Source organism: Pleurodeles waltl, chromosome 5 (assembly GCF_031143425.1).
Source record: "Pleurodeles waltl isolate 20211129_DDA chromosome 5, aPleWal1.hap1.20221129, whole genome shotgun sequence".
NCBI lineage: Eukaryota > Metazoa > Chordata > Amphibia > Caudata > Salamandridae > Pleurodeles > Pleurodeles waltl.
Genome location: NC_090444.1, coordinates 1651015256 through 1651028329, shown reverse-complemented (window position 1 = coordinate 1651028329; position 13074 = coordinate 1651015256).

Sequence of the window (13074 nt, the reverse complement as noted above, 5' to 3'; positions counted from 1 at the left end):
GAGGTACAGGGGCACCGGAGCACGAGGGGGCTGCGTCCCACATGGCCATGGAGGGCCACACCACGGACTCGGAATACACCAGAGGGACGGAGGGCGAGGGACGCTTCACGGCGGTCAGCGGATCAGCAAACAGCGGCACGGACTCGTCCTCTGATGGGAGCTCCCTTGTGGTGGCGGCACCATCTGTGCCCCCCACTTCTACAGGTACAGCCGCCACCCCCCCTACCAGCACCGCCCTCCCAGCAGCCCCTCAGCCTTCGCCCCGTGCCCGCTCATCCAGGAGGGTGGGCATCACCTTCGCCCCAGGCACCTCAGCCCCTGCCCCTGTCACCCCTGCTGCCCTCAGTGAGCAGGCCATTGACCTCCTCAGGTCACTCACTGTTCGGCAGTCTACCATTGTGAATGCCATCCAGGGTGTAGAGAGGGAGTTACAACACACCAATGCATTCCTGGAGGGCATTCATTCTGGTCAGGCTGCCCATCATCGAACCCTGCAATCTCTGGCCTCAGCACTGATGGCAGCCATTGTCCCTGTGTCTAGCCTCCTCCCTTGAACTTCCTCCACCCAGACCCAATCCCCTGTACCTCAACCTATCCCAAGCACACCATCAGACCAGCCTGCACACACGTCAACACACAAGGGCAGCTCAGGCAAACATAGGCACCACACATCCCACAGGCACTCACACAAGCATCACCCACATACAGACACAGCAACAGCACTACCACTACAGCCACTAGGACTCGCACCAGAACACCCAGCACCACACCCCGCACACCTGCACTCACCACCCCCACTACCATTTACAAATCCCCTGTGTCCTCTCCCAGTGTGTCTGTGACGCCCCCTCCCAAAGTACACAAACGTGGGCACACACACGCCCAACATCCATCCACCTCACCACAGCCTCCAGAACATGCACCTGCACCCAAAGCATCAAAAGTTACACCTCCTACAACCACCTCCTCTTCCTCCACTCCCAGACCCCCTCCAGATACCCGTCCCAGTGTTCATCAGAAACTTTTCCTGAACAACCTTGACCTCTGTCCCATCACACCCCCTCCAATTCATAGGTCCCGTAGTAGCACCTCAGCCAAAAAGATTCAGGTACCAGTGGTGCCTGTTAGAGGTATGTGGAGTGCACCGGGCACCAGGGCAGCCAGTGTGACACGGAGCCAAAGCACTGCCAGTCCACCCCCTGTGAAGCACCAGAAGTTGGACAGTGCCCGACGGGAGAGGGGGAAGACACCTGCTGGCAAAGCCGCCCACAAGGGTCCCGGGGGGAGTGTCGAGTCAGGTCTGACTCCTCCCAAGGTGGTGAAGGGGCTGAAGAAGTCTCCAAAGTCTGGGAAGAGCAGCACGGCAGAGAAGGCCGCCATCCTCCCCGCTGCCCAAGACACCACCGCCAGTCCCATCGTCACTGGTCAAGGAGACCACCGCCGGAGTCAGTGCCCAGGAGGGCAGCACTATCGTCACTGGTCAGGAGACCACCGCCGGAGTCCGTGCCCAGGAGGGCAGCACAATCGTCACTGGTCAGGAGACCACCGCCGGTCAGTGCCCAGGAGGGCAGCACAATCGTCACTGGTCAGGAGACCACCGCCGGAGTCAGTGCCCAGGAGGGCAGCACAATCGTCACTGGTCAGGAGACCACCGCCAGAGTCAGTGGCCAGGAGGGCCCCGGCAGCCACAGCCCCACTGGGCAATGAGGGACCACCATGGCACACACCGCTGCACAGGTCAGAGACAGCAAAGTCAAGCTCAGCTGAACAGGGCAAAGACCGCCATGGACAGCACCGCTGAACAGGGCAAGCACCGCTGAACAGGGCAAAGAGCGCTGAACAGGGCAAAGACCACCATGGACAGCACTGCTGAACAGGGCAAGCACCGCTGAACAGGGCAAAGACCGCTGAAAAGGGCATAGACTGCTGAACAGGGCAAAGACCACTGAACAGGGCAAAGACCGCCATGGACAGCACCGCTGAACAGGGCAAGCACTGCTGAACAGGGCAAGCACCGCTGAACAGGGCAAAGACCGCCATGGAAAGCACCGCTGAACAGGGCAAAGACCGCTGAACAGGGCAAAGACCGCTCAACAGGGCAAAGACCGCCATGGACAGCACTGCTGAACAGGGCAAGCACCGCTGAACAGGGCAACACCGCCAACTCAAGCATTGTTTGCCCATGAGTGGCAGGGGCAGTGAAGGAACTGGGACCGTCACGGGGAGAGTGATGCACTCTGGGCACCAGTCCCCCTCCAGAACCAGTGGAGACTGTTATCCACTTGAGAGACTGTGGCTTTGCACTCCCCAGGATGGTACAGTGGGCAAACCACCCACTGTAGAGACTTGAGAGACTGTGGCTCTGCACTCCCCAAGATGGTACAGTGGGCAAACCACCCACTGAAATGAATTGAGAGACTGTGGCTTTGCACTTCCCAGGATATGGCAGTGGGCAAACCACCCACTGAAAAGACTTGAGAGACTGTGGCTTTGCACTCCCCAGGATATGGCAGTGGGCAAACCACCCACTGAAAAGACTTGAGAGACTGTGCCTTTGCACTCCCCAGGATATGGCAGTGGGCAAACCACCCACTGTAGAGACTTGAGAGACTGTGGCTTTGCACTCCCCAGGACATGGCAGTGGGCAAACCACCCACTGTAGAGACTTGAGAGACTGTGGCTTTGCACTCCCCAGGATGGTACAGTGGGCAACCCACCCACTGAAAAGACTTGAGAAACTGTGGCTTTGCACTCCCCAGGAATTGAACAATGGGCATGGAGCCCCGTCGTGGATCTGGCGTGGTGCTGTCATCCGGCTGAGGTGCCCCCCCTTCCCTTCCCATACCTCAGTGCCTGTTGTATTTCTATCTGATGCCCCTGCAGTGTTTTCTCCGTTTCAGGACAGGTATCGTGTGTGGGCCTCGCCCATGCATTTTGGGCCCAGTGGTCCACAGACATTGAAATGTGCATACCAGCACTACTAATTGTGATGTATATATTTGGAATGTGTATATATTGATGTGTATATGAGCTTACTGTATTTTGATACATTACAATGGTTGTACTCATTTCCTTTTGTCTTTGCATTCTTTCATGGGGGTTGGGGGTTGTTACTGTGATGTTTGGAAATGCATTGGTGTGTGTGTTGTAGTAGGTGAGGGTCGGGTTGGGGGTGTGGGTGTTGCGTGTGTGTGTGTCCCTGACTTTTGCCTCCCCCCTCCCCTATGTCGTGGGTGCAGTACTCACCGTTGTCTTTGGCGCCGCCGTTGCTGATGTTCGTAGAGGAGCAGGAAGACAAGCGCAGGGAGTATTTGGACTTCCGGCTCCATGGTGCCCTCCTTCCTCGTGGAGTGTGTTAAGGTGAGCGTTTTCCCTTTGAAATATCTGTTTCCGCTGTGTTTTTATCCACGGTGAATCCGCCCCGGAAAAGGTGGCGGATTGGCCTGTTGTAATATTGTGGGCGGTACTTTGTCTTCCGGCTGTCTGTTGGCGGTGACCGCCGCGCTGCTTGTCTGTACCACCGTGGCGGTCGGAGTGTTAAAGTGGCTGTCTAGGTTGGCGGTTTCCGCCACGGTCATAATTCCCTTTTTTTTTCCGCCAGCCTGTTTGCGGTATTACCGCCGCTTTAACACCGTCCGCCAGGGTTGTAATGACCTCCTTAGTCTCCAACATTCGTAGAAAATACACATCCTTACGTAGGGACATTTTCTTAGAACATCTGCTGTGTTCATTATAAAAACACGTCCTAGTCCCATTACACGTCAAGAGGGAGATTCCAGCCAGGAAACCACAACTGTATGCTGAATGGTCCGTTGCAGTTGCTGACGCAGATTACAGGCCTTTGCCCAGGTATGAGGGTTGATGTCCTCTCAGGGAACCTGAAAGGCAGGATTAGAGCTTAACATGCTGTGCTCGAAATATGATTTAGATAGGGAATAGTCAATCAATCCTAGTGGCACTATGATAGCACTATTCTTATGCTTCACTCTCATCGTCACTATTTTAATATTGTTGCGTTGTATAGTTCTGGTAATTGCAGCTCATGCTTTGCTATCCAAAATGCAGTTGTTTTATTAAACCAATCTTTAAAACTTATACTGCTTTCATTGTCATTTCTATATGAGACCACACTGTGTATGAGAGAACCGGTTGTGACCTGAGTGACCACGGCTTTCCTGAGAAGTACCAATGTGTCATGCACTCAGCTGCCCAATCATCTCTACCTTTTGGGAGAGATGAGGCACTGCTAGTTAGCCAGAGCAAAGCCCGGATTTGGAGCGACAAGTGTCATCCACCGTGGGTCAGACTCAGTCTCCCACACTGTGGACGATCTTGCTGCTCGAAATCCAGTAGTCTCATTAGAATAATGAGAGCCTATGCGACTGCTTCTGGCCCCTTGGAGGCAAATGGGCCTAAACAAATAGGCCAATTTGACCCCAAGGGGGGCAGAAATGGCCATCAGCTCCGTGCCCCCTTTGGGGGGCAACCCTTGCCAAAGGGGGCCAGCACAAAATAAAACAAAAGGGAAGAAAAAAATCCCTGATGTCTTGGTGGCTTCTGCCCCACTTGGGGGCAAATGGGCCTAAAAAAATAGGCCGATCTGCCCTCAAGGGGGGCAGAAATGGCCATCAGTAATGTGTGCCAAAGGGGCCACCCCCTACACAAAACACACGCAGACACATACACAAGATCCCCCTAAGTGGATTCTGCCCTCCTTGGGGCAGACGGGCCTAAAAAGAAAATAGGCCACTCTGCCCCCAAGCAGAAATGGCCAACAGCTCTGTGCCCCCTTTGGGGGAGTGACCCTTGCCAAAGGGGCCGCCCCCCCACAAAACACACACACACGATCCCTGGTGCCTAAGTGGATTCTACCCCCTTTTGGGGGCAGATGGGCCTAAAAAAAATAGGCTGATCTGCCCCAGAAATGGCCAACACCTCTGTGCCCCCTTTGGGGGGGTGACCCTTGCCAAAGGGGGCAAATGGGGACGCCCCCAGCACAAAAGTATAAAGGGGAACAAAAACAAAAAAACATCCCTGACGTCTTGGTGGCTTCTCTCCACATTGGGGGCAGATGGGCCTAAAAAAATAGGCCAATCTGCCCCCAGGGGGGTGCAGAAATGGCCCTCAGTAATGTGCCCCCTTTGGGGGGTGACCTTGCCAAAGGGGCCACCCCCCCCCAACACTAAACACACACACACACAAGATCCCTGTTGCCTAAGCAGATTCTGCCCCCTTTGGGGGCAGATGGGCCTAAAAAAAAAAATAGGTCCATCTGCCCTCAAGGGGGGCAGAAATGCCCAACAGCTCTGTGCCCCCTTTTGGGGGCAACCCTTGCCAAAGGGGACGCCCCTCCACACAAAACACACACAAAATCCCTGGTGCCTAAGTGGATTTAAAAAATGGGCTGATCTGTCCCAAAGGGGGGCAAAAACACTAATTTCCCCCCTATGGGGGGGGGGTGACCCTTGCCCAAGGGGCGCCCCCAAGACACAAAACACACACACACACACAACCCCTGGGGCCTAGTGGGTTTCGATCCCCCCAGGGCGAGATTGGCCAAAAACATGGCCGATCTATCCCTAGGGGGGGCCGAAACATATACAAAAATATTGCCCCCAGGGCAGCGACCCTAAGGAGTCGCTGCCCGAAAACATCACGGAAAAACATTATCCCTGGTTCCTAGTGGGTTTTGACCCCCCCCCCCCGGGGGCAGATCGGCCGAAACATGGATTTGGTATTGCCCCAGGGGGAGCGACCCCTGCCCAAGGTGTCGCTCCCCAAAACAAACAAAGATAAGATCCCTGGTGCCTAGTGGTGGATTCCTGCTCCACGATCGCGGACCTCACCCTCGACTGTGGAGCAGGAATCCATTGAAAACAGGCACAGGGGGAAAGGAAAAAAACCCAAAGAAAAGGACTAACCTTTGTTGTGTCCTTTCTCTCCACATGCTGGAAGCAAATGGCTTCCAGCCCGTCCTCTGTAGCATTTGATGACGTTGGTGCGCTGTGAGCGTGCTGACGTCATCAGATTGCAGGGGGGGTCAGGGGTGGAAGGAGAAGCGATTCCCCTTCCATTCCCGACTGGAGGTGTGGGAGGGAGGCCCACGGGGAGCGCTAGAGCTCCCCCCATGGACCAGGTGCAGGACGAGCTGGTCTCGTCCCGGGAACACAAGAACCGTGTGCCAGGACGAGACCAGCTCGCCCCAGACACCCTGGAGGTTAAATTTGATCTGATTTGTTTATCTGTATTGAATTTGTTCTATCTTAGATATAATGTTGGTATTATGTTCTTTTATGGTTTCATAACCGAATAAAGATTTTATACTACTACTACTAAATATAATTACATTTTTAATTAATTGTGAAACATATAACTCATTTCCCATCTAACACTACCCTACGTGTACTCAAAGACTCATAATAACAAATTACATGTCCCAAGAAACACGCACACACAAACAACAGCACATGACACAACTGTAGATGGTGCCTGACTCCACAACGTTTTTTAGAGCAAATGGAAAAGGGAAGAGCGCAGCGTATTCATTTACACTCACTCATGCTTACACTCAGGAACAGGTTTGCTAACGCTTTGCATAATGTTGATCTAAACCGGTAAAAAGTGTTAGGGTAGGAATTACTATTCAATGCAAATCCTGATTTGTGTTGCATAGTATCTCAAAGTACTGCATAATTGTGCTATGCACTGCTTACCTTTATTTTGGGTTAAGTGGCCATTCCAAGGATGGTGATTGGGCATTCCCATGCAACCGCCAATGGGTTTTGATGCACATTCATATCTACAAACATTGGAAGAGAGGAATTTGTGCCAAAATCTTCAGACTCTTCGAAGGAAGCATACTGAGGAGAAATATTGTAATTTCTATTCGTTTTTCAAACTTTGCATGTTTACTGTATTGTACAGCACACAACAAAGTAGGAAAAGCCTTAAAACATAGTTTTTGTATTGGAAGAGTCCATTTTCACTACAGAACCTGTGCTTCAGAGAGTGCACATTCTTCAACTATGGCGCAAGGGTGTGTCCATGGGCATGGTAGGTGGCTGCCAAAAGAGCACCAGCGCTCAGGGTCGGAAACAATGCACTATAGCTTAGTAGATGTGATGCATTTTATCTCTATCACGTTGATGAGAGGTACAGCAGCATCTTTGGTGCAGCGTTGCCTTGTATCAAAGAATAGTAAATCTGCACCACAATCTCACAGACTCACTCGCTCCCTGTCACTGACTCTCTCACATTAACACTCTCTTACCCACCAGCGTGCACACAACTTACATTTAAAATCAGTTGTACTTTCCAGAGCCGCTACCAAAAGTCTCATTCCAGCTAAGTGAGCTCCATTGTTTATTGCACTAATAGTGAACAATATAAAATATTTCACTATTAGTATAAGGAAAACGGGCTGAAAGGAAGGAATGCAGCGCTGCCCCTGTGTTCCTGGCACAGAATATACCACTGTGCATATTGTGCTGTGGCAAAAGCAGTGCTGTGGGTCGCAAGGGGCAGTCAGAAGTCGAAGCTGCGAACCCCTGACGGCCCCTAAATTATGTCCATGGGTATATAACAGTGGAAATAAGTATGTGTGTGCCGATTTCCAGAGTTATTCCACCCCACTCATACGGAACACCTTCCCACATTAATTCTTTGTAGGAAAACGTGAAGAGGGAACTCTGTGCTTCCCCAGGAGATCATAAACACCTATCAGAAATCTCAGATGTCATATCTTACGACCTGAAATACATCAAGCATGTCTAGCCATCATCTTTATGTGTACACCTTTCATTTTGATATTAATTTGAAAAAAAGCTGATTAGTCAGGTCCAAATCCTTTTTTTGAAAATCTAGTGCAGCACATATTACAAAATACAGCATTCGAGTAGTGGATTTCGGCAGACTTATGATCTAACCCATTGGTTTACATAACAACAATGCCACTCTCAAAGGGCGAAATATCCTGTTTCAAGAAATAGACCAGTAGGCTAGTGCAGAGATTAACATGTCCAAGTGGCAGGATACAACCAGGGGGTGTAGTTTTTACAAAGGACATCAATACTATGTAGCTTATCATTTTTTGCTCCTTGTTATGGGCTAAATATAAGATTCGGGGGACTCCTGCATCCAGATCTCTGCAATTACAAATAGTATAGGTATCAGTACTTCTGGGAATCAGGAATACCATACCATTACAAGTTTCACACTCATGAATCGGGAGTATCCTTAGGAATTGGTGATTTCTTACTGATTCTGGCTGGACTTTCTTCACTAGCGGCCTTTTTTCCGCCCCCTTATTTTACCTGCATTGTGCAAGTGCAATGTAGGAGGAAAGCAATTTGAAATCACAATTTTTTCACTAAACCTATAATTCTCGGTTTGTCTACTTGCTCCATTACTGGTGGAATTAAGAATTATTGGGCACTGAGATTGAGAAAAATATATATAACCGGAAAGTGTAATATTTCCAGTTCGTTTAAAGGGCTATTGTGATTCTTGCAAATTTAATTACAGTTGTTAACCGTATTAGTTGTCGATTTTATTGCGAATAAAACGACTTCGAGCTTGTTGACCTGTTCATAACTCGTGTAATGATCTGGGTTTTATACCGACTGTTCATCCCACACTGGTTGCAAACCCGTGCTAAGAAACCACCACATTGGTAAGGATGCTTTTGTGGTAGCTGCTCATTTCCTTGTAACTTGTGCAATGACTCTGACATGAGTGATTCTAAATTGAAAGTACTTTTAGTGCCTGACAGCGAACTCATTCATGCATTAAGTACATTCAAAGTCATTAGAGCAAAGATAAAAATAGAATGCAAGGGACAGCTTTTCAATGTTTTCAATATGGCAGGGTATGAAGATGGTATTATTTTAAACCATGATATGTTAGCAGCTTTATTACCAAGTATTGGATAAAAGATGTTTATCCAACCTGAAATGGGCATTTAAATATAGGGTTGAAGTGAAAATGAAATACAAGGGCAGGGGAGGCTCTTTCACAATGGCGAAGGAGCATCGCCCCACTGGCTCAGACCCCGCAAATGAAAAGTAAAATAATATTTGATTAACATTTTATTTTTCAGCTGCTGACTCTCAGCCCCCATGTGCAGCGATGGAGTGAGTGCACCACATGAGCATGTCAGTTTGGCTGGGCGTTTTAGTGTTAAGTGTTTTTTTTTATTTATTTTTTTTATTTTATGTACGCCGTCTCAAACATCCCCCCCCCCCCCCCCGAGATTTGCAGTGGCCACCACTGTACAAGGGGCGTGACTCAAAAAGATTTTGGTCCTGATTCACTGTAAATTGGTTGTCTGCTTACTCTTGGATTCCAAGAGTAAGATGGGAGTGAGGGAGTAGTTCTAGTTTAGTGCCGAAATTCATGAGGAAACCAGGAGTATTGCAAGAGTAAGTGACATGTAGTCATTCACTAGTCATTGTGAGTCATTTCATTTGATGTCAGTAGGTGCAACTTACTACTCAATTCATGCACCAACAAAGATTGTTTTAAGTTCTGGGTCTGGGAGGGTAAGGAAGTAACCAACAGCCTCATAACCATGTGCCTCCCTCCCTTTAGTTCAAGCACTTTCAGAGTCTATACTCTACTAGTCCATCAGACTCCCCTACCATCCCAGGCCTAATGAAAGACAGTGTTCACTCAGATGCCTTAGTCTTTGATCCCAGTGATGTTGGATTATCCCTCTACGCCATCACACATGGTAAAGCTCTGGGCCCGGATGGCATCCCTGGAGCTAGCTTCCTTAGCGATAGGCCTAATTGGCCTAAATGTATTTCAGCGCTAGCAACCGCTATTTTAAAGGACACGCCAATTCCTGAATCCTGGAAGTGTGCTGAGGTTGTGTCCATATATAAAAAGGGAGACAGGAGCTTGCCTGCAAATTATAGGCCTATCAGCCTAATAGACTCAATCCAGAAAGTGTTCTGTAGGAAGGTCCTAAGCTCAGTTAACAAATGGATCGATGAGTATAACACACTCTCAATAATGCAGGCAGGCTTCAGAAAAAAATAAGCACCACTGATCAGGTCTTTATTTTTTTGCTGATGAGCTGGATGGTGCAAATAACTCGGCGGAAGCCACCTGTATGTGGCCTTCGTTGAGTTGGAATCCGCCTTCGACCTAGTCCCAAAAAATAAGCTTTGGTTGGTACTGAAGGACATGGGCATGCCAGAGAATATCCTAACTATCCTTGTTTGACTCCATGAGGGGAACCATGCACTAGTACACTGGGGAGATCAATGACAACTCACAGATCCCATACCCATTAAGAAGGGAGTCAGGCAAGGGTGCATTTTAGTACCCGCCTTGTTCTGACTGTACATAATTGATCTTGTTCAGTTTTTGTTGTCTTACCAACATGATGCTCACAATATTGAAGGTTTGATGACACCTATTCTACTCTTTGCTGATGACACCCTACTTGTCTCACAGACCACTCCAGTGATTACTTCATAAGTTAGATGAATTTAGCATATTGTGAGGATTGGTAGTAAATACTGATAAAATGAAGTTTAAGACTATGAACCATAACAAATCCTTCACAGCAAAGAAGTACCTAAGAGCGAAATTAAGAGAGTAGAGGCCTTTGATTACCTAAGCATCAGATTCACGCTTAAACTTGGATGGAAAGCACATCTAGACAGATCAACTCTCAAACACAAACAGAGTGCTGGGGCATAAAAGAGCATTTTGTATCATTGACCAAGCCAGTTGCTCTGGCTCCACAACTCTACAATGCCAAAGCAGAGGGAACAGCACTAAACGGGGCAGAGTTGTGGAGCTTTCACAATGTAAATAGCCTAACTAATACTGAAAAAAAGTTGCTCAGGAGCCTAGTGAGGCCTCCAGCAAGTACCCCAAACCACCCCTTGAACCTGGAAATGGGCAGGCAAACAATATCAGATAAAGATTCCCAGAGACCTATTATGTTTTGAAGGAGGATAAGAGCCACGCCAGAACGAGCGCCTTAAATAGAATTCCTCCAAGAACTTGTTTAACTGGATAGATAAAAAAAAAATGAAGTGGAAATATTAAGAAATGGTTATACCAATTGGGGCTATCTGAACTGTGGGACTTCTCTCTAGCCACCCACCTTCCCCCCAAGGAAAAAGTCAAAGAGATCTACTGGGGTTGGGTCGGCCAGAACGCCACTAATATTATGGCTAGGGGAGCATTGACTCTAGAATTCACCATGTTTTAAATTTGTAACAAGCTTGAACCCTATCTTGATTATTACTGATCCTACTGATAGGAAGCTGTACATACAGTTCAGGTTTGAATCCTTACCCCTGAGCACATTCACAGCAAACTGGTCATCCTTCACTGCTCTATCCTTGATTTGCCCAGCCTGTAACCTCTTCAGGAAATCTATTGCACACCTCTTGATTGTTTACCCTGCATATGCATGCCTAAGGCAAGACTGGCTCAGACCTGTCTGTCTGCAGATGGGCACCACAAGACATGCTGAAGCCCTGAAGATCCTAAAGTCAGACCCTAACCTGCTTCTCACCTGTTTAGGAGCAACATTTTTGGGAAAGGCATGGTGTGACTGAGACACAAAGCTATAGAATCACCTCACTAAACTTTTTTAGTTTATACCTAATCACATTTGGCAGCAAGAAATGGAGCGATTATGTTTCTGTCCTGCACAAACTGACCGAAATTGACCAAATTACAAAGACGGATATTCTTGCTGTACATAGCGGACCCATTTGAGATTTTGTCGGTAGGAAATATGTTAGGCCCATGGTCAGGGGTGAGAAAAAGTATGGCCGCCTAGGAAAGCTGCATTATACAGCCCATCCTTAGATAGAAAGACGAATAGGTTGCCATCTCGTGTTTTCCCGCCCTCAACCTTTTGTTCAATCTCTGAGGCAGGTATCCTACAACACTCCTCCCGCTGCATCACCCCCCATTTTTCACACCCAAAATGACCAGCTTATTATATTACACCAGGCATTCTTCGTTTGTATTTATATCTGCACAAGATTGTAATAACACATCTGTGTTATTAATGTAAAAAACAAACAGTTTTTACTAGGGCAAGCAGGACTTTTTATTTGCAATATTTGAATGATCACTTTTAGTTTAAATTAATTGTTCTGGCTATCCAGTATACATTGCATTTTAAGTATGGTATTTTAACAACTTTTATTGTCTGCCTGTTTTGTGCAATGTTTATGGCTCAGTTGCCAAAATACAGTTTTTATGATGATGAAAGAAGGAACCACCAAGACAGAAGCTGGCATGCAAGTGAGTAGCACGATATGAAGCGATTATGTGAGCGGGCTATGATAAGCCCGGCATATCTTGTTCTTCTCTGTGAAAAGCTACGCTCACGCAGGGAAGTCTTCCTCCTAAGGACTCTACAGTGGGACATGGTTGATATGGCCTGTGCAATCTACTCCTTTGTGATCTCATCTGAAAGCAGTGCTCTACCATCATCGTTCAAACAGGGGAGGCGAATCATACTAAAGAAGCTGTCTATACATGTCTTGTCGATATAGAGGGCTTTGTAATAATCTTTAAAAATATCCCCTATTCCCTGTGGGAGCATAACTAGGCAACCAGTCTAGTCGTTTATGGCCAAGATTGTAGATGCTGCCTCGTACTGCCGAAGTTGTGCTGCAAGCAGTCTGCCAGCTATTTCATAACTTCAGGAGGACACGCTGGGGTAGGTGCGGCAAATGTCAGTGTCTTGAGACTCCTGGGGACAACTACATGCATGTGCCTCCTATGGAGCCCTTCCTACAACAGGGGATGGGCGACCTTATTGTGTTAATGTGACTGGAGGGACAGTACACTTTATTGTAAGTGACTACGACATTTAGTTTGATTCAATAGATCTTTAGAAAACCTCTTTATAAATGTTTTGATTTGATTGTCACAGGAGAAGTATCCATATATGTTGTATGGTCCTGAAGAAGTGTCAGTGGATCTATGAGACCGAGAGACGCGAAACATGTAGACCTATATACCATTGGCTTTGAGACAATTTCTCGCCCCCACTATATTTGGAAAGTGCTTGAGCATTATCTCATATTA